General features: G+C 33.7%; 1 protein-coding gene across 2 annotated transcripts in view; it reads right to left on the reverse strand.

Annotated features, from left to right (window-relative positions):
• LOC106459789 (nucleoporin NUP53-like) overlaps nt 1-10,742 on the reverse strand; it is a 22,886-nt gene extending 12,144 nt beyond the window's left edge. Inside the window, exons 1-4 of one of the 2 annotated variants that reach the window (XM_013919449.2) lie at nt 10,693-10,742; nt 8,657-8,772; nt 5,916-6,088; nt 5,401-5,518 (exon numbers count right to left, since the gene is read on the reverse strand). The gene's annotated coding sequence lies outside the window, so the exon portion shown is untranslated. Of the gene's footprint in view, nt 1-5,400; nt 5,519-5,915; nt 6,089-8,656; nt 8,773-10,648 lie in introns of both variants that reach the window. The other variant, XM_022386337.1, reaches the window with a different exon arrangement.
• Between the last annotated feature and the right edge of the window lie 1,189 nt (nt 10,743-11,931).

Here is an 11,931-nt window from a genome sequence, read left to right on the forward strand (position 1 = left end):
GATTATATTAATTGTTAATAGGCAATTAAATCATCACTATTACACAATAATGAATTAAATATCGCATTACCGTTATCAGTCCAGGTTGTCAACTTACTGTCATAACGGATAATGTCTGTGGTAATGTGTTGGGGATATCCAATCTGTCAGATAAAATCCAAATGCCAATGTCAGCCATCACAGAACATCGTAAAAAAAATCAATCAAATAAGGGTATGAAGATGAGTGCTTACACCCACAATGTCTCAGTTTCTACTGCCTCTCACTGTCTATAGTCAGTTGTGGGAAAGCAGTTACCCTTAAATTTCTTAAAGTAGAAATGAATCAAAATGAAGCCACCCTAATATTTCTACTAATTAAAATCCCAACCTCCATCCTTACAAAAAGATATTGAATAGAACTATAAATATCTATTGGAGTAAAGCAGGACAAATGAAGAATGATAAAGAGTCCAATGCAAATGGACTGCAAACAACTCCAACTGATGGCATCAACAAGCCAACAACAAAATTACAATTTAAGAGAAGGGTGAAACAAAGAATATAAACCTAAGGGCTCAAAGGGAGGATAAGAAAATGCATGTAAAACTGTAAAATCCCAATTTGGTAATTGAAAAGATCATTTGGGCTGAAGAATACAAAAGAATTTGAATAGACTTGATAGTACTGGGAATTCAAAACCTGTTTTTTGGAATACTGAAAAATAGTGGAGAAGGATGTCTTATATAAATTCACCGTAGACGAAACAAACATCTGGGTGGAGAATGTCTGATCAAGGTTGTTGCAACAGAGGTAGAGGTGGAGGTGGACATTCCTGTGGAACCCATGTTTGAGCTGGTACATATGATGCAAGCTAGAGAACTCGACAGAGAGTGGAAAAACCATAATCAGAACCCAGGGGCAAAAGCCGAATCGGGAGAAAGGTATAGAGATGTAAACCTGTCCAATACTGACTGAATGCATCTACTGCCAATGCTTGAGGATGAGGTATCAGTGACTAATACAACTGCAGTTGAGAATTCCAATAAGATGCAAAAGCATTGATCGTTGGAGACCCAAACTGAGAGCAAATCCACCAAAAAAACCTTGTGATGTAGCATCCATTCCATCACAAGTGATCTGCAAGTAAATGCATCACACATGGAACATGACAAGGTAAAAGACAGATATGAAAGAAATGAGCCCAGTAGAGAAGATCCAAGGTACAAAAACAAAGGTCTCAAGAATGTGTGCCTCATTGACAATAAATCTGAAATACCATCGTGAAATTGATAGAAAGTATCATGACAATTTTTCCCTTTAAGAGAGACAGACCTTGATCCATTGGCCGGTGTACTGCAAGGAGTTCGAGAATGTTGATATGGAGGGTAGACTCATCTTCTGTCCAAATACCCTGGAACTCCTGACCTTGAAGATAAGCTCCCCATCCCTGAAGAGTTGCGTCTGTGAACAGATGGATCTTGGAACGTGGTGGTGGAATGGGTATCCCAATAGTAGTGTTGTTCTGATTCAACCACTGTTTGCAATCTACGATGTTGCTCATGAGTCATGAGACAGGATGATCCAAAGGACTGAAATGAAATGATTCATTGGTTGCGCAGTGACCACTGAAGAGACTCATATGAAGTCCTCCCAAAGGAAATATGCTCAAGGGATGCTCACATCCCCATAAGAAAAAAAAACATCCTCACAGTAGAAGTAGACATAAGCAAAAGCCTGATGGCTCTTTCCATGGCTTGAAGCTCGATAAGGGTTGGTTGAGCACAACTTAAGTGAGTATTGAAAAATACACCCAGATGGATGAGATACTGCATCAGTGACAGAATAGATTTTTCCAGTCTGATAAGGAAGATGACTTCTGTGGCTTCTGAAAGGAGAATCTGAGAGTTTTGTTCTGCTAATTGACTGGATGGTGCCAGAAGGAGCCAGTCATCCATACAATGATTTGTGCAAAGGCCCAAAGAATGCAGGTCACAAGAAAAAGATCGAACAACTCTGCAGAAGACATAAGGTGCTGATGCAAAACCAAAAGGTAGAGCCCTGAACTGCAGCACCTGACCCTTGTGGAAAAAATCTGAAAAACCTCCGTGAAAATTCAGATAAGCATCAGTATTGAGCTTAGACATCCAGAGCCCTAGCGCAACGAGCCATCTTAGGTTTGAGAAAATATTCCATTGTAAAATGAGGAGGATCTAAAAATTTGGTTGAGTCGAGACAGATTGATGATTGGACACCAAGCTCCTGATTTCTTGGATACAATGAATAAATGGGAATAAAATTCCAGAAGAATGGGATCAACCCTTTCTATTGCCCTTTTGACTAACAACACTTATGGTCTGGGAGCTAGCCGTGGATCAGTTGGAGGTGAAAAGGTAACAGATTGTGCAGATAATGGTGGAGGTGATGTAAATTGAATGATCAAACCTGAAGCAAGAACGTGAAGTACCCATGGATCTCTGGTGAAAGTACTCCAGATATCGAGAAAGTAAGATAATAGAGCTCCCACTGCTCCCCTGCCCACAGGATAGTCACTGATGCCATTGTTGTCAGTCCGCCCGAGCTGAAGATCCTTCAGAATATGAGCAGACTATTATGGAAACCAATAGACCTGGGAACCGAAGGAAGGGGGGGGGGTCAGGAAACACCATGGGCCAACACTCCCAATTAGTGCTAGAAGGGCAAGAAGCCAACAACAATAAAGAAGAATGTAAACAGGCTGTAAAAATTTGTGATCCTAACGTCTCAGGAACTTCAGCAAACAACATGGGGCGGAGAAAAATGTGCTTCCAGTAGCTCCTGAGGACAGAAGATGGTAAACGAACACTTTATAACAAAGTGTTTCTACCCAAAAATTCTAACAACAAACCAGCCAGGAAAACAAGGAAGGAACTGAAGAAGACAATCCGAATGAGGAAGACATCAGCAAAATCCACAATTTGTCCACAAATTGCTGAGGGGAACATTGATAGGCATTAGACAAAAGTTAGATCAAAAATAAATACTTCAAGAAAGTCGTGAGAGTAAGAAGAATCCAAGAAAACTGAACTGTTTAAAGTGATCACAGGTTCCAATCTAAATCTCCATAGGTCCAAAAGGGGGTCCATCTGTTAAGAATCTAAATAACCTCCTCCTAGAGGTTATAAGCCAAAGTATGTTTTTCCGATAAACTTGGGGTACAAGGCATAGCTATCCCATTACCAAACTGAGCAGCAAATCTTCCAGCATGATCAGCAATATCTGGAGAAGTGAAAAAAACTAATAAACACTTGCTATCCTTTCTGCCAACTAAGAAGGAGTAGAGTCAAAAGCAACAGAAGAGACCCTCAAAACTTCACAAACCTGAGTAAACAAATAAAGAGAAGGGGCTGGAGGTGGTTTATCAAAATTATCCTCTGTTGAGGCCGACCTAATAGAAAAAGCCGGAAAATCGAGTCTATTTTTCCCCTAACTGGTCAAGGATCATTTGCAAAATGAGTGCTATAAGTAGTACCAAAACCTGACTTTTTATTGGTTGATGAACAAGTGTTGAAAAGGGAAATAGGATTTTATAAGCATGTGCTCAAATAACATCATTTTATACCTATGCTGCTAAATTCCAAATACCCCAAAAAGATTACCAATATTCAAAGAATTGCAATGTTTATTGTATCAGCACTGAACTATACAATAAATGTTTTGACAGGTTCAAAATGCAGTGTTGTTACTCTCGAAAAGTCTTGTTGTGAACACCGTAGGATACATACATAAGCCAATAAACTACACATCCTGTTCTCGGCATAAACATTTTCACTGATTCTAAGTACAGTGTGAGTACTCTGAATTTTCCAAGAAAACATTATAGGATATGTAATCCAATACATTAGACATTCTGTTCTTAGAGCAGGGGTCATGTTGGCCATCTTTTCACGCGTGCTTTGTTGCTTTCAAGGGTATCGTCATGGTGGTTTTATGTAAACAGTCTACTGTCACAAGTGATGATTATTGCTTTATTTTCAGCAGAGTTCTACTTTAGTCATTGACAGTAAAATAAACACAGAAAATAAATGTGTAATGTTTAGCACTTCACACTCTTAAGAGAAGTACTTTGAAACTTTGTGACCAATAATAATGAAAAAAGGCACAGCTGTTCATTTTATTTCTAATTTTAGAACTTGTCTTTTCATTATACTTTGAGGATTTTTCTACAGGCTGAAGAATCAAGTATATCATTAAATAACTGATAAGATATAAAATTTTACTGAAAACAATTGCTAGAGATTACACAAATTAAATTTGATATTTTTGGGAGGAAGAATAGTAATTTTAATCATAACATGAAAGTCACTTCGCACTTGGACAAGTAATGAAACAGACGATATATTCACAAACAAATCTTTAGTAAAACTACTTCATTAAAAATTCAGATTTTTTGTGTACAAAAAGACTTGTAATGTTTACTAAAAGCCTACCAAATTCTGTGAAAATACACTTACTGTATTAAAATGTATAGTATAAATACTTAATGTGTGCAAATGCGTATACCAACTCGGGTATTTTATACCAAGTCCATTACGATAGGGTTAATTTCTGTTGCACATTAACTTTACACTTTATTTTACGGATTTTTTTGTTTTCTTAGAATTACCATGTGTTATGTTACCTTCTGGTCAAAAACAATAACTTTTTAATGAAAGTGTGCAATAAGGAGAATTTAAAAGATTGTTCCATACCTTTGAAAATGAAAATAATCTATCTTTGTTAAGAAATGGAGGTAGGGTTATCATGCTTAGATTCACCAGACCATAAACAAAATAATAATGGTGTGCAATCATGCAAAAAGCATTAATGAGCTCATACACTCAAGTGAGTTAGATTCAAACAAATGTATTAACAGATTAAACCAACCATATGACTGATTATTTTACAGAATATAATAGCATCATGCCTAAAATATGAAGGAAATAAAGAAAGAAAAAGTATCAAGTTTATTTTATCACATGGGAACAGGAAAAGTATAAGTTTATGTTTCTTTGTCAACAAATATTGCAAAATGTTTCTAAGGTAACATAAAACAAACAGCTTCATGTAACATTAGGGATGTCACTGTGAAAGTGTATACACATTGCAAAAAAAATGGTGGCAATCTTTGTCAACTGAGGTGTAACCTAGAACGTACAATGTAAAGTAACCATTTTAGTGAACATAAATTACATCCAATGATTTGACATGCATATTCACACCATTAGAAATATGTATAGAAAATTTGAGATGAATGAATTTGCATGTAGTTTAATATTATAATATAGATATATTCTACCTTTAACCTACCTCACAATGTGTCCATAACAGTCTCTTATGATTGGCTAATTATATATATATATATATATATATATTATGATTCTTAATCACAACTTAGTCTCACCTTGGATTTAGCATGTGTCTGTGACCGAGGAGTTCTGATGGGAGTGGCTATATTATCAAAAAGACTTTGGACAGGTGGTCCTCCAGCTTTATCAGTTGGCTGATTGCTTAACAGGTTCCTGGTTTTCAGAAAAAACAGAAAAAAGTATTTCATTAAAACAACACACTTGTAATTTAGTGACATTTCAGGATCAAAAGAGCGATATCAGTGCATGACAGCTTGACAAATTCCCTAAAGTATTTCCTACATATAAGTTACGCAAAAATAAAGTGTTTGATATTTAACCTACTATACTTAATTACAAAATTTAAATTCACTATATTATCCCAGGGAAGAATACATAATGTATAAGTGTATATATTTATTAAAATGATCCAAGATATGGAAATACTTACACTTTCATTTGTTTATAGGTGTGTTGATAAAATTGTGTTTGTAACATATTAACATAATATAATATAATGAATTTACCTTTTTTAGCATATATATATATATATGTATAGCAAAAAACTCACCTTTCTGAAATATCTCCTCGATTGCTCATAGATACATTACTCCTGCTAAAACCAGTTGAACCAGCAGCAACAGGAGAATTAGACAGCTGAACAGCTGGCGTGGAAGGTGACAGAGATGAACCAGAATATGTTTTTGTAGGGGTTCCCACTGCTGACCAGAGTCGAGGTGTAGACTGGAATTGACAAAAGTTGAGATATGATAAATTAAATGGTATGAATACCAATATATTTTAACATAGCAATTACAATGGTTAAAGGGTTTCAGTAAATGTACTTAAATGTTTTAGTATTGTGATACATCTCTAAACAAAGTCTTTATTCAGAATAAAGACTTGTCAGGTATGTAAGCTTTTTTACATATCCAATGAAACCTTATAGACACATTTACTGGTTCATAAAATGATGCCTTTACTGGCAAAACCATGGTCGTGAATAAAAAATGCATTTGTGAAATGTGCAGTTGTCTCGTATTTCCTCAATTCTGTAATTATGGAGTTTCACCAAGTACCAATGGTTTCAAATATCAATTATAATAAATAATTATTTATAAATACTTACAATGAAGATATTAAGCATAAATGGAACTAGAATTTTCACCCAAAATAAAGCCATGATTAATAGTGATGTGATCAAGGTTAGCGTTAGCTATTTAGTTTAGAATACAAAAGAGTGAAATTTAAAATAATAGTGATTATCAAACTATTTTCTCAAGAGCTAATAGACAACAACAACAGATAGTGATATAATCCAATAAATGCTAACAAACACTGAGGCAAGTTCTACCTTTAAAAGAAATTACCACAAATATTTATGAAATCATACAAGTCAAACAAAAGGATGGATATGACTTCAGTAAACCATACCATTCAGCAACTGAAGCTAATCTAAACTTACAATACAGATCTATAATAGTTTAACCCATTAACTGCCGATTCACCTTATAGGGTATGGTCTGCCTCCGGCAGTTGAATGCAAATGTGCTGTATACAGTGTACAGCTTGCAAAACTTCCATGAGCATTTAAAGCAGCTGCAGTCAGAGACAAGTCAACTACAATGGAACAATATAATATCTATATGAATATTAGTTTGACACTTCATGTATCCTCTTCAGTCCTGTGTAGTGGTGAAACTAGTACCCACATAAATTTGGTATCGTTTCATAACTTTGGATTTAAACTATATCTTAGGTTACTTTACATAGTATTCTGGTTTATCTACCATTATTACAACACAGATCTTCTACCCTGTAACCCAGACAATCAAAACCAAGCATTTACAAATTAATCTTGCCCCATCACCTACATGTCAGTACTGCTACTTGAAGAGACAGATTGTCATCTATACATACTTGGTTATAGGCAAGAAATTCAATATTTTAGAAATGGCTGCATGTAAGATTGATAACAAATAAAACCAAACAATGGATAAGATTTTAAATTTTCAATCTCAACTTTTATCTGTGATTCTACAGCAATAAGAAACCAAATTAAAGACTAATATCAAGCTTAAATATCAAATGAATAACTTAGTACATAGTTGATGAAAGAGTTTATGCAAAAGTCCTTGGACTGAAATTACAAAATTAAAATACTTTACAAAGAGGAAATTTTAAAAATAATTTTGAGTTACATAAAAAACTGATGCTAGTATATCATTTTAAAAATACTTAAATACCTTCTGCTTCCATACAGTAATTATTTCCATTTATCTTGAATAAATTAAGGTTAAAAAATAACGTACACTAAGTAGTTTCTCACAATAATATAGATGTTAAATCAATGGAAAATGTATACTAGAAATACAACAGGAATACTTTTATTTAATGATCAATTTACATCCTGCACAAAAAAGGCCATAAGTCAGTATTTATAGTTTTGTACTTGGGATTATTAACTCTTTCACTGCCATGGGCACATACATGTTTGTCTCTTAAGTACTGTCCTGTGATTTTCAATATTTATACCCCCATGAAGAAAGGATATTGTCTTTCAAACCTTACCAATTTCTAGTTTCAGATATGTAGTAAAACATTTCTAAAAAGATTATAATTTTATTGTGTATCTAAAAATAAACGTGGCTGTGAAAATATTAAATAAAATGTTACAACTATCAAGGAAAGTGAAAACTGCAAATGTTTCAGTAATTTGTGAAGGTTGCAGAGCACTGCTTGGTAATAAATTTAAATTTTATTGCATCATAAGAGATCAACAAGATGAGCTACAGAAATATTCAAATTATAGCAAGGTATGAAACTACTTCACATACTTGTAGTACCATTATCACAACAGGTTTTTCTCAATAATTATCATTCTCAGTCTTCTTGTTTGTTTCTTGGAGTTTTGCCTGTATTAAGTGTGCAGATAATAAGTTATAAAGTAAATATTACTTAAACCACTAAATGTTTTATAAGCATTAAAAAAGAAGTATTAAAGTTTCAAACTAAACCTAATATCAACAAGCACAAATGTAAAAGCTACACAGGCCATAATGCAATGTTAAGAGACAGAATGAATTCATGTGGAAGAAAGAGCACTTCTCTAATACAGAATATTTACTAGTGTTTTATCAAGTCATATGCATTTTAACAAAATATGTACAGACTTTTGCCAACAAAAACATTTATCAACTTTAATCCACATAATAAAGAAGGTAAGCTTAGAAGACTAAGGAAGAGACTTGCTTTAGAAGTTGTACTTATCTCACTGTTCTCAAGTGTGAAAAGACAATATAAAATTCTTACTTGGCTAATATTTCCATTCTGTTCACCAATTAAATAAGAAGGTAAATAATGACTCCCTGAAGATGGACTATTTGGTGGAGAGCCTAAGGTCATTGGTTCAGCCATGGTGCTAGAAACTGGTACAAGAGAAGAGTATTGAGAACATATTAGTTTTAAAACAATGACTTACTGCAAATTCTAAAAACACATGTGCTTTTATAGATTAATCCACAATGAAATAATTATTACAAACGAGAAGGGCCATCTATTTCAACCTTTCATAATTGGGTAGGTCTTTTACTTTATAGATTACATTAAACTGTTTCACCTCCATTTATTTGACAACTATTGATTTTATTTCACATAATTTACAATAATTAAAAACTCTGACATAAAATGAAGAAAATGAATAGTAAAGAAATATCTAATTGCATTTGGAGACCAGGAGCTTTTTTTATGTCCTACATTCAGTGATATTTGTTTAAGATAATCTGAATATTTCCTAGATGTTTTACTATTACTGATACTGGTGATAATGTTATAATTGAAAATATGGTTCATAGTTCTTCTCATAATTCATGGCTTGTGCACATTTTCCTGACATCCTGACAGTACAAATTAATGTTAAGCGTTTCTTGTGTGACATCATTTTACAGCCTCCTGACAGATAACTCACTGCTGTGTAGTGGGAAATAACACTGATCTGGGTACTAAATTAAATTCTCAGTAGATACTTCCCTAAACTCTAAATCATTGAATTATAATGTTTAGTGATTATGGTAAGGGACTGCAAAATATTGTGATGACTATGATCTTCATTGAATATTATTTTTGTTTATTCTATTCAAATATTGTATACAGAAAAAAATTGGTAATTGGCTGCTTTATTTCTAATTGCAAGTCTGTAGGCTACAATACGTGATGACATATGAAGTTCAAAGGCAAGAAATAAAAATATTTGTTACTCTTAATTTTGGTTTTATTTACTCTTGAAACACACCACTTTCAGGGACCCTGTGTATATACGTCTAGTCTTATAATTTAACTTACACGATTGATTAGCCATTGAATTGTACAAGTAAGCTTATTTGTGCATTAGTCATAGTATTATTATCAAGGTATTTCTATTTAAATGTTATTTGTAAAGTTAAGAGTTAGAGCTACAACAGTGTACAAGTGAACAAAGCCAAGAGAAATGTCAGAGTGGAAGCAAATTCATCATCACATATATATTGAACTTTGAATTATTTTCACCACAATTTAGAAGAAACCATGTTGAAAAATGGACATATTAAACAATATGAGAGAGCTCATGGGTATTCAATTTTCTTGAGATAAGTTAATAAAGGGCATAAACAAGCTCAAAACTAATTTTAAAAAACATACTAAAACTTCCAGGTAGTTATAAAAAGCTTTTTATTTTTAGTTTTAACTTTTGTTCTGAGGTAAATCTATGAGTATGACCCAAATTTCATGAAGCTGAGAAAAACAAATAAATAATATTAAGCACAGACATTATAATAATGCTGACAATGAAAGCAGGTTTCTTGTACAGCACATCTATTGATCTAAATTCGATATAAAATAATTTCTAACTTAGTAGCTAGTCTTATTCTTCCTTTTAGTTTTACTCTTCTTGCTCTTAGTATTACTATTAGTTCTAACACTAACAGTAACATTATACTTTGCGAGACATTATTTCACGTTTACTGATTTAGACAATGGGCGTTTCACATACCCAAACATCATTGCCTAAAAATTATGTATTTTATTCTAGTTATGGGTTTATACGTTATAGCTGCAAACACTTCTAGTTCTAATTATAAAATAATTCAATTTCTATTAATATTATGCTAAGCCTAACTGTGTAGCATAGTCAATATGCTGAAGTCTGCCTGGTTTCTATGAAATATTACTATCGTTTATTTTTAAATGTTCACTCCAGAAAGTTACTCTTAAAAAGCAATTAGAACTACTAATTGTTAAAGTTAAAAATAATCTAAAACTTCTCACAAAATTCCCAGAATATTCACACTTTATGAATCAGAACCACATACCTTCGCCAACCTTCTCGCGGTTTCAGTTCAAATAACACGTCATTCTTCCCTCTGTTGGTGAAATAATTCGTCGTACTAACCTTTAAATTTGAAAGATTAGTTGATACTAATCCACTTAAAAACGAAATATTTATTTAGAATACGTTTAATTTTGCTTCAATTGAGCTTGCTCCGGCAACTAAAATAATTTTCGATCTGTAAATAGATACTTTAAAATATATAAATTGGAAGCCAATTGCCACATAATATACGAACAATAAGCGACCACATGATTCTTCAATGTCGTCCTTTCAAACCCATTATTGAGATAAAGTAAAACTTAAGTCCATGGGCGTCCGCAGAGGGGGCAAGTGCCTCCTTGCCCCCCCCCAAATAAGAAACAATTTTTCTTAATTCATTCAGCATATGTATATGCATTTTTTATTCACTTCACAATCTCACACTACTGCCCCCTTGAAATATTTCTGCGGACGTACATGCTTAAGTCCACCTTTTATTTTTCAGCAGATTATAAATTTTCCTTTTCCAATCAGTCATGCTGTTCTAACTAGTTCTAACTGTGCTATGGTTCTCGTTGTTCTATATTCCTCGCTTTTTGCCTATCTGAATCTCTCCTAATCTTCCATCAGTTCCATTTATACACCAAGTAACATATCTTTCGTCTCCTACAAGAAGAGAGACAACAGCAGTTGCAAGAAAACCTGGAACAGTGGCAGCTCGAACAGCAAAATAAACAAGAAGATAGATTACAGCAGTTGTTGGAGGAAAAAGAAAAGAAGCAAGAAGAGAGATTACAACAGTTGTTGGAGGAAAAAGAAAAGAAACAAGAAGAGAGACAACGGCAGTGTCAAGAAAACCTGCAATAGTGGCAGCTGGAACAGCAAAATAAACAAGAGAGACTACAGCAGTTGTTGGAGGAAAAAGAAAAAAGACAAGAAGAGAGACTACAGCAGTGGTTGGAGGGGAAAGAAAATAAACAAGAAGAGAGACTACAGCAGTGGTTGGAGGAGAAAGAAAATGAACAAGAAGAGAGACTACAGCAGTGGATGAAGGAGAAAGAAAATAAACAAGAAGAAAGTATCCAACATTTGAGAGAAAGTCAGAGTACACAAATGGAAAACATTAGTAAATTTCAAAGCAAGTTAAATGCATTAAAGGATGATTTATTGTATTTTACACAAGGAGGATACATTAACCATCGACCTAATCAGCCCAGACAATGGCAAGCCCCTTCCAGAC

Source organism: Limulus polyphemus, unplaced genomic scaffold (assembly GCF_000517525.1).
Source record: "Limulus polyphemus unplaced genomic scaffold, Limulus_polyphemus-2.1.2 Scaffold661, whole genome shotgun sequence".
NCBI lineage: Eukaryota > Metazoa > Arthropoda > Merostomata > Xiphosura > Limulidae > Limulus > Limulus polyphemus.